Below are 18,824 nucleotides of genomic sequence, written 5' to 3'. Positions count from 1 at the left end.
CATACTTTCCCATTAAGTCAAGGAGAAAGTCTCAGTTTGGTGGTAATATGTCTTTAACACCTCTGTAATGTTTGTTAATGTTCCTTTGAAAACGCAGGCCTCAGGCTCAGAGCCTTGGCAGATAAAGTATCCAGCCACATTTTAAGAGAACTTCTGAAAGTAACTTTTACAGTTACCTTCTATTTATGACAAGGAATGCTTGTTTTCTACTTATGGCAATAACAAAGTTTCCTTTTTCAGTAGATCTATTAAAAATAAAGAAAATGAGGTGATTTAATTTTTAGTAAAGTATTCTAACTACATTTATTCCAAATTTACATAGTGAAATATTTTGAGCCTACAGAAAAGTTGTAGTACAATCAATGCTTGTACACCCTTCACCTAGATCCACAAATTAACATTTCTGCCTCATATCTTTGTCCACATCTTCATCTCTACTTATACATATATGTTTGTACACACACCTCTGTTATGGTTATTGTTGAACCATTTAAAAGTAAGTTGCGGGGCGCCTGGGTGGTTCAGTGGGTTAAGCCGCTGCCTTCGGCTCAGATCATGATCTCAGGGTCCTGGGATCGAGTCCCGCATGGGGCTTCTGCTCGGCAGGGAGCCTGCTTCCCTCTCTCTCTCTCTCTCTCTGCCAGCCTCTCTGCCTACCTGTGATCGCTCTCTGTCAAATAAATAAATAAAATCTAAAAAAAAAGAAAAAAGAAAAGTAAGTTGCATCAGCATGACCCTTCACCATTAGGTATTTCAGAAGGCGTATCTTAACTTACAAGGACATGATCTCAGATAACCAAAATGCCATTATTATATGAAGAAGATCAATGCCTTAATTTCCCCTAATATTTGGTCCAAACTTAAATTATCTAATTATCCCCAATATCTGGTCTAGAAACCAAGTTCCAGATGGCATTTCATTTGTTATACCTGTTTGGTGGGGCAATCTGAGAGAAAGTATTAAAAATATACTCAATACAGATAGTATATGAAACTGGCAGAACTTGTGAAGGAGGCACATTTTTGGTTTGAAAACAATGAACTGATTAACAGCTTGAGAGGAACAAGGGGACAGATGATGTAAATAATTAACAAAGAAGAAAAAAAAACCTCTGCTATTAAACTTAGACTGATAGCACACAAAGCTATGAAGGAAAATATGTAAGACCTTCTCTTTTTTACAAGGCCTTGAATGAAGACGAAAGTAAGTCAAAAGATGACTGTTACATCCTACAGTTATATGTCAAATTGTGCTTCATTAAAAATTCCAGAGGTGATACATGTTCAAAATAACTAGCTCATCTCTTGTATTGAACAGACACTGTGCTAGGAGCTTAAATACATCATCTCACTAAATCCTAATTCACAGCCCCATGAAGAATAATTTTTATTCCCATTTTCCAGATGAGATGACTGAAACTCAGGGAGTTAGTTTGTTTGGGCCATTGTTTTCTTCCTATCACTAGAACTAGAAGAATGCACTCATAATTTCTTATATACTCCAAAAACAAAAAAACAACAACAAAAAAAGATTTTTCAAAAGAACCAAAAAACCCCACCAAAAGTAGGAATCTATTTTTTGTTAAGACATATATGCAAATGTATACATAATAGTTATTTACAACTGCTTTGAAGGGCTTTGAAAAATACATACAAATCACTAACTATGGCTGTCTTTGGAAGGCTGGTTAAGAGGAAGAACACAAAGGACCAAATAAGAACTCTTACTTTTTACTTTATACGTTAAAATTTTTGACATTAGGGGATGCCTGGGTGGCTCAGTTGGTTAGGCAGCTCAGGTCATGATCCCAGCGTCCTGGGATCCCACAGAGGGCTCCTTGCTCAGCGGGGAACCTGCTTCTCCCTCTGCCTCTGCCTGCCATTCTGTCTGCCTGTGCTTGTTCTCTCCCCCTCTCGCTCTCTCTGATAAATTAAAAAAAAATAAATAATTGACATTAGGTATTATTTTTATAACTTCTTAAAAGTTAAAAACTGTAAATTTTAAAAACTTCCTAAAAGTCAAAAAAGTATACATTTTAAACTTAAAATGCCCATATTCTTTCAATCATATTATGCTGCCACGTTATGTATTCAGTGTCATCACTCACTAAGGCGTATTTGGTTTTGATTTAATGGTAAAAAATATTTAGCTTAAATTATAAATTATTACATTATTGTTTGTTACAACACAGATTTAGATACACCATGCATTACAATGTATCACATCACAGCTCCTAAAACCAAGGATGGTGTTTTCTCTCTCCTGTAGGATACTGGACTCTCTTTCCCTCTCCCTGACTCCCCCTCCTCCTCTCTCTCACACATAAACATGGCCACACACACCCGTGTGCATGTGCACACTCATACAATCTGGTCCCCTAATAGGAGCATAACAAAAGGACTGGCAACAGGGAATAAGCTTAAGTAAGGACACTTCTTTACTCAATAGACATGTTTATAAAATGCTGGGGGTATATTTATTAAGACTGAAATTCAAAAATATACCAGGAAAATTTACTACTCAAAGGACTGTCACCCATTAAACTAATAATACACCATGAACGTGTGGTACTCATACTCTGCAAACAAGGATGGTTAAGTATTAGGAAATTGGTTATTATAACTAATCACAGGAAAGATTAAAGGAGAAAAATCTTATCTTCCTAAAACCTGAAAAGATATTTGGTAAAATTAAAAATTCACACTTGATAAAACTTCTTTAAGTAATAGCTGCATAAGCCAGCACTGTGTTTAATGGAGAGATATTGAAGTATTCCCCCAAAAGCATCTTCACCATCACTAGTGTTCATTAACATCACAGAAAAAGCCAGATCATGCAAACAGTAATGGCTACCTTAATATCAGGAAACAGACTTTAACATAAAAGTTGTTACTAGAGGGGTGCCTGGATGGTGCAGTTGCTTAAGCATCTGCTTCAACTCTTGGTTTTGGCTCAGGTCTGCAGCTCAGGGTCATGAGATCGAGTTCTGTGTGGGGCTTGTTGTCAATGCAGAGTCTATATAGAGTCTCTCTCCCTCTCTCTCTGCCCCTCCCTACCCCCAGCTTTTTCTCTCTCAAGTAAATAAGTAAGTCTTTTTAAAAAACTTATTACTAGGGACAAAAAAAAGGACACTGTATAATTATAAAAGGGTCAATAAACGAAGAAAACATTGCAATTATAAATACATATGCATTTAACAACAGGGCCTCAAAACAGGTTAAGAAAAATGAATACTGAAAGAACAGACAATATTATACCTTCAATAATAATCAACAAACAGAAGTCTTGAACAGCGCTACAAACCAACTAGATCTAACCAACATCTACAGATGTCTCCAGTCAACAACAGCAGAATACATTTTTTTAAAGATTTTATTTATTTATTTATTTATTTGTTTGTTTGTTTATTTAATAGATCACAAGTAGGCAGAAAGGCAGGTGGGGACCAGCGTGGGGTGGCAGAGGAGCAGGCTCCCTGCTGAGCAGAGAGCCTGATGTGGGGCTCAATCCGAGGACCCTGGGATCATGACTGGAGCCGAAGGCAGAGGCTTTAACCCACTGAGCCACCCAGGTGCCCCCAGATTACACCTTCTTCTCAAGTGCACATGGAACATTTTTTAGGACACAACACAGGTTAAGCCATAAAGTAAGCCTCAGTCAATAAAAAGGGACTGAAATCCTACAAACTATGTTCTCTGACCACAATGGAATGAAATTAGAAACCAGTTTTTAAAAAGTAAATTTAGTAAATTTACAGCCCAGTATAAATCTCTGAGGAACACTAAATGAGAGTGAGGTCGCTGGAAAGGTCAGGTGGCAGGGTAGGGCCAGAGTGTGATAGGCAACAGTTCAAGGCACGCCCAACAAAGAAACCCACTCTCTTACAACTATGTCAGATTTAATGCAGCAAGGATCTCTGACAAATGCCCTTTTACACCATTAAAGCCAATCAGTTAAACCCTTTTCGGAATCCTCAGCTTCACAAAATGATCAGAAGTTAGTGAAACAGGCTGGCTGACATATAGGGATAGCTAAGACCTCTAGCACCCCTTTAAGGAGGCTAATGATTTCAAGAAATTACATATTCCTTAAATCCCTGGAAATGGGAATACCATACCATGGAGGCCACTTACATCTTGCCTCCCCCCTCCTCTCCGACATTCCAAAGGAAAACTAGAGACCGAGAGATGCACAGGTTAAATAAGGTTAAGTGAAATAAAAGTTGGAAAGTTAATTTAATTAAAAATTTTCAAAGGCAAAAGTGAAATTGTATTAAGAGAGATCTGGATTTCTGATAGATACAAAGTTACTATATAATTTTCTAAAGGCATCATAAATTAGTGGGGAAAGTAAGAATTATATGATACTGGAACAATCAGTTCACTATTAAAGCAAACAAACAGAAACCAAATCTTTACACCACTTATCAAAAGAAAAATTACAACTTTTTTTTAAAGATTTTATTTATTTATTTGACAGAGAGAGATCACAAGTAGGCAGAGAGGCAGGCAAAGGGAAGGGGAAGCAGGCTCCCTGCTGTGCAGAGAGCTGATGTGGGGCTTGATCCCAGGACCCTGAGATCATGACCTGAGCCGAAGGCAGAGGCTTAACCGTCTAAGCCACCCAGGCGCCCCGAAAAATTACATTTTAATGACTTAAGTATAAAAGTACTAAAGACAAATAAATATTTTTTTAAAAAGAGGAAATGTTAGTAAATGCCTTCTCTCAATTCAGGATGAAGAACATCCTAAAAATAACCAAGAAAAATCACAAAAATTGGTTATAGTATACAGTATACTTCATGGCTCCACCACAGTAGTATTTGCATACTTAGAAAAATATAAACACTGACTACAAATACTGACCTAAGCAAAAATGAAGGTTTAACAGTGAGATGAAAGGCAATGGGAAAGGGGAGGGAATATGCATGTAAGAGACCTTATCCTTATTTTCACTCAGTAAGAAGTCAACAGAAAATGTCTAAAATTGAAACTTAAGATACAGCATTGTAACAAGATGGGATCGGGAGGGAGACAAACCATAAGAGACTCTTCATCTCAGAAAACAAACTGAGGGTTGCTGGGGGGTAAAGGGATAGGGTGGTTGGGTTGTGGACACTGGAGAGGGTATGTGCTATGGTGAGTGCTGTGAATTGTGTAAGATTGATGATTCACAGACCTGTACCCCTGAAGCAAATAATACATTATATGTTAATAAAAATCATTAAAAAAAAAAAAGAAATAACATTATAAGAATGTTGTTTAAAAATATAAAACTCTACCTTCCAGAAGAAATGACTAAATATGGCTGAGAAAGTTGAGATGGCTGCCTCCGGGATACAGGAAGAACCATGGGGAGATAATCACAAAATAGTTACTGAACAACGACCATTAAACACAAAACATGTTCGAGTTATTCACAGTCAAAGAAATGCAAAGGAATGTAATGGGGGTCCACTTTTCCCTCCACCACATTAGCAAGATAAAAAGGGGGGCTAGGAAGCCAAGTGGATGCCCAAAACCTCTCATACTCTGCCGACATTTTGACATTATGTTCCAAAGTCTTAGAAACATAATTCATGTTTATGTTCCATGTTTATGTACCTCCTCCATGTTTATGTACCATGTTTATGTACCTCCTCCAATAACCTATCCTATGGAAAATAATTACCTTTGTACACACAAATTTTTAGTAGCAGTATTATCTGTAATAGCAAAACTGTTAGGAACATCCTACATGTTGAAAAACAAAGTCAGAGGAAATACCTCCAGCCATTTAAAGTCACACTGCAAAGAGTAAGCAACAATACAAAAAAAGGCTCACAACAGATTTTAAATGTAGAAAGCAACATATAAAATTACATAGCTAAGACAGTCCTCTTTTTATTTAAATATAACAAATACATACATGTAGGGGAACAAAAGAGTAGAAGGACATACAAAGTTTTTAACAGTAGTTATTTTTGGAGTGTCATCTGTAGTCAGGGTATATCGCCCCTGAACCTTTCTGTATTTTTCAAAGTCTATCCAGTGAACAGGTATTTCTCTGAAAACATACTCTTCTTTTAACTGTTTAACTAACAAGTGCAGACGCAACAACACAGAAATGTGGATTTTAGCCACTCATGGCATATGCAAGTACAGCAAGCATCCAACAAGTAAGGTCTTCATTAGAAGGGGGTAAGGACACCAATTTACGCTTTTCCCTCAAGAGCAGAAGGACCACTGCCCGTTCCACAACCTGGACTCTGCTCAGCGGCCCCTTCTATCATGGCCTAGGAAAAGCGCACTAGCTCTCTGAGGGCCATGCATTTGGAGCAAACAATCCCCATTCAGTCTGTGCTATTATCTCCATTTGTCAGCTGAGGAAACTGAGGCACAGACTGGACTTGGCCAGCAGAAAAGTCAGGACGTGAACGAAGTATTCTGGCTCCAGAGACTTTTCCTTTAGAATAATCTAGAAGATCCCTCTCAGCAGAAACCAGGGCCTCACCCAATTAATAGATCTAGATGGTTTCCTCAGGCACCTTAAGAGACTCTAGCCCATCTATACAAGAAAGTTAGCCTCGGGCAGTGAGTCCCAAACTTTTGCTGCACGCTGGCATTATCTGGAGCTTTTCAAGAAGTTCTAATGCCTGGGGTGCCAGGTGGCTCAGTCATTAGATGTCTGCCTTTGGCTGGGGTCATGATCCCAGGGTCATGGGATTGAGCCCTACATTGGGATTCCTGCTCAGCGGGGAGCCTGGTTCTCCCTCTCCCAATGTCCCTGCTTCTGTTCCCTCTCTCACTGTCTTTCTCTGTCAAATAAATACATAAAATCTTAAAGAAGAAGAATAAGCAGGAGGAGGAGGAGGAGGAGGAGAAGAAGGAGAAGAAGAAAAAGTTCTAACACCTGGCTCCCACCCCCAGCACTGATTAAACAGGTGCGGGGTGTGATCTGGGCTTCAGAATTTCTAAATGTTCCTCTGAGGATTCAAATGTGCAGTGAAGTCTGGGAACCACTGGCCTGAGTCAAATGACCTGTTGAAGGAGGGGAGGGGTAGAAACTGCAGAAAAATACTCAAAAGCATATAAGCCCAACAATTTGCAAAAATTTCAGAGGTTCACAACCCCCTGAAAACAGTCCTTGGACTTTAGCTTAAAACACATATTGGGGTCACATGAGTGGCACAGACAGTTGAGCATCTGACTTTTGGTTTTGCCTTGGGTCGGGATATTGGGGTCGTGGGATCGAGCCCTGCATCAGGCTCTGCACTCAGCACAGAATCTGCTTGGGACTCTCTCTTCCTCTCCCACTCTCTCTTGTTCTCTAAAATGGATAAATAAATCTGTAAGAACAACACATGAACTTGGTGATCTTAAAGTTCACTTGCAATTCTAAAATCTTATTCTTTAGTTGAATTATCATACAACAGTTTTACTGAGTTAATTCATGGTAGACAAAGAAATGAAATGTGATACTTTTTGGTTTTCTACTCTGAACCACAAACTGTAACTTCAATTAGCCAATGGTTTCCTTTGGGATGTGTATCTGGGAGAAATTAGGAAAGAGACTGGTTGTATAACCTTTACTTTAGCACAATCCAAACTTCGTTTGACCAAATCCAAAGATGTCTAGACAAGTGAATGGCTGTTATGAAGAGAAGGGAGGGGGAGGAGGGCCCACCATCAAATCATCTTGAGAAACTGAGGGTTAAGCAAATTAAATATCAGAACTTCTCAGGGGCTTTGAATCTCAAAACATTATTAGCAGCATGAACATCTTAAAAACATACACTTTATTCTACCTCAGAACAAGGGAAGAGCCACCTTAAGTGATGTCCTACTATAAATTTTAAGTCTTTTCCGCGTCTCCTATTATAAACACTAAGAAGTTACTTAGAGGTCCAAGTTTATAGAGGACTATGCACCTCTTTTCAACACCTTTAAGAGAAGTTCTTCTTCATGAGGCAAATAAGAGGTTGTGTAGTGTAGTGGTTAAGTATACAGACAACAGAGTCTAGATGCCTGGGTTTGAATCCTGACTGTACTACACAACAGCTCTGTGACTTTGGGCAAGTCCTTTAACCCTGTGTGCCTCAATACCTTCCTCTGTAAACTAAGAATGAAAAGAAGTACCACCTCATAGGCAAGTTAACTTTATTTAAAGCACTTTAAGTAGTGCTTGCCTCAGGTGTAAGTAATAGAGAGTGCTGGTGGTGGTTTTTTGGGTTTTTTTTTTTTAAAGATTTTGTTTTTATTTACGAGAGAGAGAGCATATACACACACACACACACAAGCAGGGGGCAGGGACAAAGGGAAAAGCAGACTCCCCGCTGAGCAGGGAGCCCAATGTGGGGCTCGATCCCAGAACCCTGGGATCCTGCTCTGAGCTGAAGGCAGACACTGAACCATCCCAGGAGCCCTGAAATGGTGGTGGTTATTATCCATTCCTATAGAAAAGAGGATTTCAATCACTGTGTAAATGAACACTACCACACTGGTCATTTGAGAAGGAATCCTATAGCTGCATGTCTTGGCATGTTTCAACTGATGATCTTAATTACCATCTGAGTATCATCTGTATTTTGTAATTTCTACAGTGCCTCATACAGTGCTTTACATGTTAGAATTCTGCAGATGTGTGCTGATTTCATCCAAGTAAATGAGAAGCCTAGAAAGGGATGCTGTGGCTCTACTCTAACCTGTGTGCCAGGATTAAAATGCCAGTTCCAACATTTCCTGTGCACTCTTGGCAAAGGTACCTTCTCTGGCCTGTTCCTTCATCTGCAAATTTCTGTTAATAATAGTACTTATTTCTCAGAGTTAATATAATACTGTTTTGTATATAATAAATACTTAAGAGTGTTACCTGGTACACAGTAAGCACTGTTTAGTATTAGTGTTTCCTTGCACATTTCTACAGAGTCTTCAAATCTAATATGAACTGTTGATTAAGCGCACTTTACAGGGTACAAGTACATGTTTTAACAATGTTCTTTTGCTTCTCTTGTGTATCACAGACAAAATGAGGAACTTTAAAACCGCAAAACACAAATAATGAATTTTAGAAGAGTCAAGGTACTTCCTTCAAGAGACATGGTGATATGCTGCTATGTCAGATTAAAAACGACCTCAGAAGTGGTGGTCTTGGTGATATCTATTTATTCCATTTTGCTCTGAAAATTTCAGAAGCCAGAAAAATACATACAATTTGCCCCTGATCGATGTTCTGCAAACTGCCTGCAGGATTGTCTGCATACCTCAGTAAGATTTATTGCTAACCAACATGCCATGCTAAATTGAAATCAAGATATTACACAATTTTCCAATAAAGAGGTAATTTGATAAGTTGGTATAAATGCTTTGTGAGGATGTAATTGTTGGCATCTCGTTATATTTCAATAGCTGGTGGAAAATGAGGTAAGTTGGAAGGTTTACAGAGGGTCAGAGCTCATCAGATGAGAAGATCATCTTTTTTTATCAGCTCTGGAGAGCACATTTACAGGCTGATAACTGAACAGTTATTCATTAACAATGGGAACAGCCAGTATTTCCAAAACATTCCAACTAAATGCAGCTACCATGGGAGATTCTACCAGAACACTATAAAATGAAAGAAAAAGAATCCTTGAGGTTAACCGTCTTTGTGAATCTTGATTTGATATTTATCTTTTGAGTTTTTACTAAGAACTCAAAGAATACAATATATACCCACCTGCATATTTTACTTTCCAACTTTATTGAGATACAATTGGCATAACATTGTAAGCCTGATTTTGTTCTTTTTAAAATAAGTCAGTTTGTTTTTCAGCCTATTTACAGTTTTCTAATTGAGAATTCAAATTTAAATAATATATGATTCTTCAAAATTCTTCTGATGATACTTAGCATTCAAAATGTCACCAAAGAGCCTATCTTATTAAGCGTTTTATATATTCTTTCCATGCACTCTGCGGGCATTGAAAGAAAGATCCTTCTCCACAACTTTAAATGCACTTCTCAGAGAACAGTTTGGATATCCGAACTCCTATTGTTAAAAACTGCCAAATCTGGGCGCCTGGGTGGCTCAGTGGGTTAAGCCGCTGCCTTCGGCTCAGGTCATGATCTCAGGATCCTGAGATCGAGTCCCCTGTCGGGCTCTCTGCTCAGCAGGGAGCCTGCTTCCTCCTCTCTCTCTCTCTGCCTGCCTCTCTGCCTACTTGTGATCTCTCTCTGTCAAGTAAATAAATAAAATCTTTAAAAAAAAAAAAACTGCCAAATCTATCCTTCAGTAAAACTTGTGAGTCAAGAAACACTAAGTGGAAGCAGGAGGCAGCCCCTGTTCCTGTTCTTATGGAAATGATTCAGGATGTACCCTCAGACCTAGAGCTCAGGCTGCCTGACTCCCAGCCTTCCGCTAGCATTAACACTATAAACTATGATTCATTCTTTTCTAAGTAGATTTATAGACCGTGTTACATCATAGCCCCCAGACCTTCAAGGATTTGCAACCTCCAATGTAAAACCCAATTTAGGTGAGGAGACCGAAACCACTGTGTGCAAGCAGAGTATGGTACGACCACCACACTCCCCCCAACCAGTGTACTCTTCCTAATACCAAGAACCTGTGAATCTGTCACCTTATATGGCAAAATGATTCTACAGGTAGGATTAAGGACTTTGAGATGGGGAGATTATCCCAGATTATCTAAATAGCCTCAATCTCATCACACTAATCCTTTAACAGCTGTCCAGGTGGTGGTCAGAAATGTGACCAGGGAAAATGGTCTGAACAGTGCAATGCTGCTTGTTTTCAAGATGAGGGAGATGGCCAGAGCCAAGGAATGCAGGCAGCACACAGAAGCTCGAAAAGGTGAAGAAACACATTTTGGGGGCACCTGGGTGGCTCAGTCATTAAACGTCTGCCTTTGGCTCAGGTCATGATCACAGGGTCCTGGGATTGAGCCCCGCATTGGGCTCCCTGCTCCGCAGAAAGCTTGCTTCTCCCTCTCCCACTCCTCCTGCTGGTGTTCCCTCTCTCGCTGTCTCTCTCTCTCTCTCTCTGTCAAATAAATAAATAAATAAAATCTTTAATAATTTTAAAGAAAGAAATAAAGAAACACATTCTTCCCTACAGGTTCCCTATCTATGAGCTGATTTTAACCCAATGAGGCCCACAATGGACTTCTGGCCTATAGAACCGGTAAGATAATAAATTTGCATTGTTTTAAGCCACTAAAGTTTGTGGTTATTTGTTACAGCAGTAAAGAAAACTAATATAAACAAAAGAAAAAACTCGAACATACCATTCACCATTCACATGGTAAAAATGTATCTAACAGCACCTCACCCAACTCATCAAATAAGCCCCACCATAACAAGACAACCTCCGTGGGTCTATCTCCTGCTAGGACATCATGCACACAGTATTCTTGCCAAAAACACAAGAGGACACAATCATGTAAGTACTAATTATGGGACATCCCATAAGACAATTATCCCAGACTTGACAAAAATGTTACTGACATATTACGTGTCACTTATCCTCAGGGAAAAAAAAAAATTATAATTGTAAAAAAAATAATCAAAAAGTAAACCACAAAAAAACCCACTGATGTGAAAGCAAAAACAAGATGGAAAACAGTTCTCTATAAAAGATGTAACAACCAAATGCAATGCACAATCCTTAACTGGATCCCAGATTAAAAACAAAAGTTATTAATGACCTTCTGGGACTATTTGGGAAAATATGGTCTAATGGGTAACACTCTTGTTTCACTGTTGAAATTTCTTACATGAAATAATAGTATTGCGGTTATACAGGAAAATGCTCCTCAGTATATAATTATTATTATGACTTAGTATCATAATATCTTAACATCATAACACCTGCCATTTATTTTCAAACAGCTCAGCCAAAAATTATGACTATGTGTACATATTTGTATATACATACAGCCAGAAGAGAACAAATGTACCAAAATGTTAACAACTGGTGAATCTAAGTTAAAGAAATAAAGCACTTACTGTACTATTCTTTCAACTTTTCTGAAATACTGCAATTTCTCAATTTACAAAGTTAAGGAGAAAATACCTTCCTGGTTCCCTACACTGCCTACCTCCCCCAGTCCCCTCACCAGCCGCCAGCAGTCTAAATGGAAGAACTCTTGTTCCTCAAACAGCCCACACTCTTCCACTAGCGAATCCTGTTTTCTGCACCATTACTCCCATCTCAAGGCTCAATAGCTAGGGCTGGGTTTTGATGTAAGGCAGAAGCTTCCACATGGTATTAAAATACCAGTTTTTGAAGCAAGCTGACCAACTATCGAATAGGAATCAACATTTGATGTCCTTTAATACTGGCTTTGAGTGTAAGCTTTCTTTGCCTCTCTTACTACTGTTTCTCTTACCCCATATAAACTTTAACCTCAGTTTCTTAAATTTCATCATGCCCATTTATGATCTGAGAGAATCACAAGCATGGCAGTAAACCATGGACAAAAATCAGGACTGGCCGCTTCAGAAACTACTGCAGAAACATTCAAGTGCTGCCTGCCTCTGGCTCCCAGCCCACATCACTCTGAGTATCACAGGCAGCCCAGACCAAAGCCCACCTCCTTCCTGTAGGCCTCACTGCTGTCCATATGGCAGCTTACGGACATCAAAGAAGATGGAAGAAATTATCTAAATTCACCAGGCTAGTCCCATTCCCTCCCTTGAACTGTAGAAGAGTCACTGATATCTCAATTACCTCTTCTGCAATACCTTTTTCCCTGTATGCTAGGATTTTGCAATGCTTAAAAAGGGGGGGGGGGGGAGTGGGGGAGGGTACTGAACTAACAGATGGAGGATTAAGAACAAAAGACCTCCCTGACAGGGGGAACAAGAGCTAAAATGTTTGTATACCTACCATAATAGTACAGAGGAACAAAAATTGAACTTGTAAATAAAATTAAGTTGTTCTTCTGAAACGCCTGTCTAGCTACAGACAGGAAAAGGCCCAGCATGGTTTCTATGTATGTTATGCTGTTTCTAATAGAAAGGACACAATCAAGCCAAAACAAACATCTGTTAAACAGTTAAGTTTGTTAATGAAACAAAATTGCAGCTGGTTTTATCAAAGATCAAAAGTGAAGCAAATTAGAGAAAGGATGTCTGAACAAAGCTGGTTTCTAAAAAATAATGGCTAAAGAATTCTAAACCTACTTGTCAAATTAACACAAATCCTTCCTGGATTTTACTTGGACCACTGATTGGTATTTATTTTGTAGCTTTGTAAAAACCAGACTCACAGTTTAATAACACTCTCTCTAGAGCTTTTGTCTCTATAGTTCATTTTGCAGATTTTTCAAAATACTACCTTTCATAAAGCAAAAAGTTATGCTCCCTGTTAATATTCTATGACTTAAAAGGCTCACATATAAAACAAACAAACAAAAAAAAAGAGTGTACAGTCTGCAGCTCCTGGAGACGGCTCTGGGAAAGCAGTCCGGCCCCAAACAGAAGCCTAGTAACAGATTAGCGCGTTCTATCATTTTGCCCTACCTCCTCTTCTTATGTGTACAAACACCCCTTCACCACCTGAAGACTGTGAGATAAGGGCACCTACACACAAATACAAACATGATTTTTTCACGGCCCTGTTAACTCAAAATGCTACAAACAAATTACATGGCTGACTCATTTGCTAACTTTGATTTAGTCAGCTAATTGATGTTTATGTACTCAGAAACATTAATAGATCTCAGAGATCAACGTGCCTGAGAAGATGCAGACTCACATCTGAAAGGCTGGCATAACTAGAGATGAACAGTTTCATCAAATCTACTGTAGTTTAATGTGCTAGCCAAGAAAACAGTCTGTAAACTAAACAAAAAGTCATGGGCCTGACAATCAAGATTTGCCTTGCAATGACAGAATAATGACATTTTCTCATGTATCCTTTGTACACGATTAACGCACGAAGAAAATACAGAAAACCAAGGGACCGTCATTCTGAGAAACGTTAAAATGTTCTGCTTATTAAAATAAAATCTGTAGAGAAAGAATGAATAAAAATCTTTGCCATTCCAAATACAATCTGAATGAATCAGCCAACAGCCCTTAACTGTTATGTAACTTCAAAGCTTTAAAACAAAGATTTTCTTGGTACTGCAAGTATATCAGGTTTGGCTCTCGTAAGCCAAACAGGTACATGGAATACAAAGGTAAATTCCTGAAAGCTGCCGAAAATAGTCAAAACCCCACACCCTTAGTTACAGTCCCTGACGCTCGGAGGAAATAATGACACGAGGAAATCAGAAAACAGACTGATCTACATATAGATCTTCCAGGACAGCACCATGTGTTGTCTGTCGAAAAGGCAGCTCTGGTATCAAGTATGTCTACGATCCAGAGAGTTAAAAAGAATGTTTAAGACTCACTTTCAGGGGGCGCCTGGGTGGCTCAGTGAGTTAAAGCCTCTGCCTTCAGTTCAGGTCATGATCTCAGGGTCCTGGGATCAAGCCCTGCATCGGGCTCTCTGCTCAGCAGGGAGCCTTTCTGCCTGCCTCTGCCTACTTGTGATTTCTGTCAAATAAATAAATTTAAAAACAAAACAAAAAAAAAAAAAAAACAACTTTAAACTATAAGACTCACTTTCGGTCAAAACTCCTCTGACATAATGTTGCTCCTTCTACCTGAAGCCTACTTCATTAGAAGTCTAGACAAGTCCCATCCTGATCAAAGCTCCAAAGTGGAACAAGCTGTCATGCCTCAGAGTCCAACAGAAAAGACTCATTCACTCTTCATTTTATCTTTCCCTTGACCCGACTAACTAGTCTGAGACAATCCAAGTGCTCTCAGTAATGCCTCAACAACTGGTATTATCTGCTCACAAAAGTCGTCCTCGGAGAGTCTGCTATGTGGAAAAACTACCGAAGCTTAATTATAGGAACAACATAAACTACAATATTTTTCCTTCCCAGACTCTGAAACAGCAGGTGTTTGATCCATCTAGCCTGCCACACCGTAACAGGTTTCTATCCGACGTTACTCATTCTAAAACTGACTTTCATCCACACCGATTCCAAATTTCGGGTAACATGAAGAGTGTATTTTATAATGTTTAGGGCTCTCTCCCACTTTCAGCTGGATACACATAGCTAAGCAGGCTTTGAGAAACGTGACATCTGCAATACAAAGGACACCGATTCAAAGGAAAACTAAGAAGGTCAACAGAGAGGAGGACACTTGGACTCTATAATTAGCAGATAAAAAATACACACATTTCTGCCAAAAAGATCCAGAGTCTGAGACTATGAACAATTCCCCTAGGGCCGAGGGACTTCTGGAAGCCTGCCACATCAAAGAACAATATAGACTAGTGAATGGTCCTTCACAAAGTACAGGCGATTGGAAAAGTCCCAGGGAAAGACAAGAAGGGTCTCTCTAGGGCAGGGATAATGGGACTGGAGAGGCGAGGACAAAGTGGAGAAAACCGAAGAAAGGGATCTAAAAATAAAGTTCTTTTATTTATGGCATTTACACAACACAAGAAAGTAATGTAGGATGTACACTAATCTTATGTTTACGGAAATATTTCATACTAATAACACTGCCAAAAGCCCTAATAAAGTATCTCCCTAAAAGGGAGTGGGGACAAACAGAATAACAACTGAACACGCCAGGACCACAAGTGATTTTTAACACCATTTTGTCTCTCAGCCTCATTTCAGATCATCTGTGTTCCTTTTTTTTTTTTTTTTTTTTTTAATTTATTTTTTTGACACAGAGAGATCACAAGTAGGCAGAGAGGCAGGCAGAGAGAAAGGAAGCAGGCTCCCCGCTGAGCAGAGAGCCCAATGCGGGGCTCGATCCCAGAACCCTGAGTTCATGACCTGAGCCGAAGGCAGAGGCTTTAACCCACTGAGCCAACCAGGTGCTCCCCGTGTTCCTTTTTAAACTCATCTTTACTTTTTCCTTATGGAGAGTATCACTGTTTTTATAATTCTGTCTGAAGGCTTCTGCAAGATTCTCATAGTTATTTCACTTCTTCAAGAAAAAAACGTCAAAAGCCCTACCTGATATTATTAGAAGCATCTCCCCTTCCAACTACAGCAGCCTAAAATGAGAGTTCCCATGTTATGTATTGTACTGGAAACAACAATATTTGATACGTAATACTATAGCCAAATATCGCCAATACAGTGAAAAACCAAGGAATCTGTTTAAAATTGAACTAAACAGATTTTGTAAAAATGCGAAAGCCCAAATATTCAAATGGAATCTTAGTGCTACAAAGTGTGTGGTGATAACTGAAGTCTCTCTTAGAATATTTGACTTTCCAAAGTCCTCATAATCTGACCTAATTGAGCTTTACCACTTTTAATGAGAAACACTAATACTATCCTTTAGGAGTTCCCTCACCAAGTCAAAGATAAAGTTTTATCTTCGGTGGCTTAATTCATTTCCATATCACCTCACCAAAGAGAGCTTTCTTAAATAAATACAAAGAAGTTATGCTAAGGAGCCAGTGTGGTAATATCCAATTTGAATTCTAGACTATCAGGAGATGTGCAATTACATTTCAGAAAGGAAGGAGCCCTTCTATTTTAACATGCATTGTATTCCTCCTAGCAGCCATGCATAGGAATGATGATGATGTTAAATCTAATTAGACACAGATTTACTACTTTCCTTCCTGCTTTCCCATATTGCTAATATTATAAATAGTACTTGCTTTAAAAATGGTAAGAAGCTCACCACAACTACCAGATTTAAAATGCCAGAAATCTATTTGTTGAGGAAAAGCTGCTTCTGAACACCTGAGGAAATGAAGAGATACTTTTACTGTTAATGAAAAGCCACAACCATTGACCAGTATACAGCCCAACGGTAAAGATGTCTGGAGTCACACTGTCTCCTCAGCATCTTGGCTTCACCACTCAACAGTTCCATCAGTGATCTTGAGCAAATTACTTAGGCTTTGAGCCTCACTTTTTCATGTACAAAATAAGAATAATAACCCTATGGCCCTCACAGTTATTGTGTAGGTCAAGGAGATAATAAATGTAAAGCACTTGGAATATTGCCAGCATTTAAGTGTTAAGAAATGTCAGTTATTATTTTCACCATTTTGGTTTTCATTTTCACAATTAAATGAAGCTACTCAGCAAAAGCTACTAGAGCCTTAAGGGCTTCCCTGAGACACCTCAGTTGGCTAAACTGTGAGAAGACTCCATCTCTGTACAAACAGAGTCATTTATACCATAAACGTCCTTTCACAATACAAACACTACAGACTTCTGGCACATCAAGAACAACAATAATCTGCCCTTTGAATGTAGTAGAGAAAAGTCCTATATACACGAAACCATAGTGCAACCAGTCTACATTCAGATCCACGTTCAGCGCCTATAAAGTAACAATAATCAAAAGCCAACAACTAGCACATTACGCTTACGCTTTTAGTATAAGAAAACAGCAAATATTTTCTAGAGTACTAAAATATTCACATTGGCTGTTTGACATTTTGGATCCCTCTGAGAATCGGATAAGATAAAAACAAGACAAACAAACAAAAAACCACAATAGACCCTAACCTCGGAAAAACGTGTGGATACAGATGACTTTATACTCAATTTCTGGGGATGTGTGACCCATCTATCTCAAGCTCATTCATGGGCCCAGGTTAAGAATTTCTACTACATTTACTTATAAGTCTACATGGTTGTAAACTATTTACCACTTGTAATCTCAAAGGGCAATATTACATTTTCAAGGAAAAATACTACTGCAATATATAATATAAACAATACAACTGCTTATGGTCAAATTGATTTGGTATGACTTTTATTAAGCTTTATTTGTTCTTTTCTAAGAATTAGCTTATGATTAAATCACTACACAATTGATCTCCAAATTCCATCAAGTAAAAATTTTAGGACACATTTTCTCTGGTTTCCTTGTTCAATGATGATGCTAACTGGACAATATAAAAAGATCAGCATCACAGAGCAGTAACAATTGCAGGCTAAGCAATAAATTACTCTGTTCTCAATCCTAGATACTTTCAGAGGTGAATTTTCCTTTAGACTAAAAATACTTCCATACAGATGCTGCATGAAAAAAAAAGATAAGGTTAGCAAGAAATGATGGGCAAGGTTAAAGAGAAGAATAGGAAAGTGACTGTGGAAAATTTACAGCGATTTCTATTACAAGTAAAGATATCCCCTGGATCACAAAGTTATTGAAACATACTATTAAGGTGACTAAAGCTGCCTGAATTAGTCCATGTACTTGGTAATTATCAGACCTTAATATACCTCAGGGTAATGTACAGGTTTTAAAAACAAAGATACCCAAATCCAGCAAGAAGTGGCTCTACATTCCGTTAAGGAATTTGCCCATGGTGTGTAAGTGTTTATAAAAATATTTAATGAGAAACAGAAGTGCTTAATGTGGCTCTGTCAGACACAGCAATTAGGATTTGAGTCACTCAATGTATTTTTTTTGAAACAAATGTTATTAAAAAAAATTTTTCTCTGTAGGTTTACTTCTTTTTTTATGCCCATTTTCTCACAAAGAATTGAGGGTTGGTTACAAAACACAGATGCCACCCAAAGAGAAACTAATCTGAGGAAAACTAACAAAATAAAAATACAATTAAGAAGCAAATGGTAGGGTTTCGATTAATCTGTGGAAGGCAAATGACCTGGTCCTACCCAGTTTCTGGAGCTAGGATCCCATCAGCTTAAACAACTGAGGGAAGCAGAGACCATCTCAAGAGCTGGCAGTATCCAGAAGAGGAAAAACAAGCCATCGGCTGCACAACTTTTCTTAACACTTGTGTCTCCATCACTTCTAGAAATGTAGTCAACACA

General features: G+C 38.6%; 1 protein-coding gene across 4 annotated transcripts in view; it reads right to left on the bottom strand.

Moving 5' to 3' along the window:
• Positions 1–18,824, bottom strand: part of KAT6B (lysine acetyltransferase 6B) — a 187,686-nt gene that overhangs the window by 152,764 nt on the left and 16,098 nt on the right. The gene's annotated exons all lie outside the window — the stretch shown is intronic.

This window comes from Mustela nigripes, chromosome 4, assembly GCF_022355385.1.
Source record: "Mustela nigripes isolate SB6536 chromosome 4, MUSNIG.SB6536, whole genome shotgun sequence".
Taxonomy (NCBI): domain Eukaryota; kingdom Metazoa; phylum Chordata; class Mammalia; order Carnivora; family Mustelidae; genus Mustela; species Mustela nigripes.
Note: the sequence above shows the minus strand (reverse complement) of the source record. Positions and strands in the feature narration are given on the sequence as shown.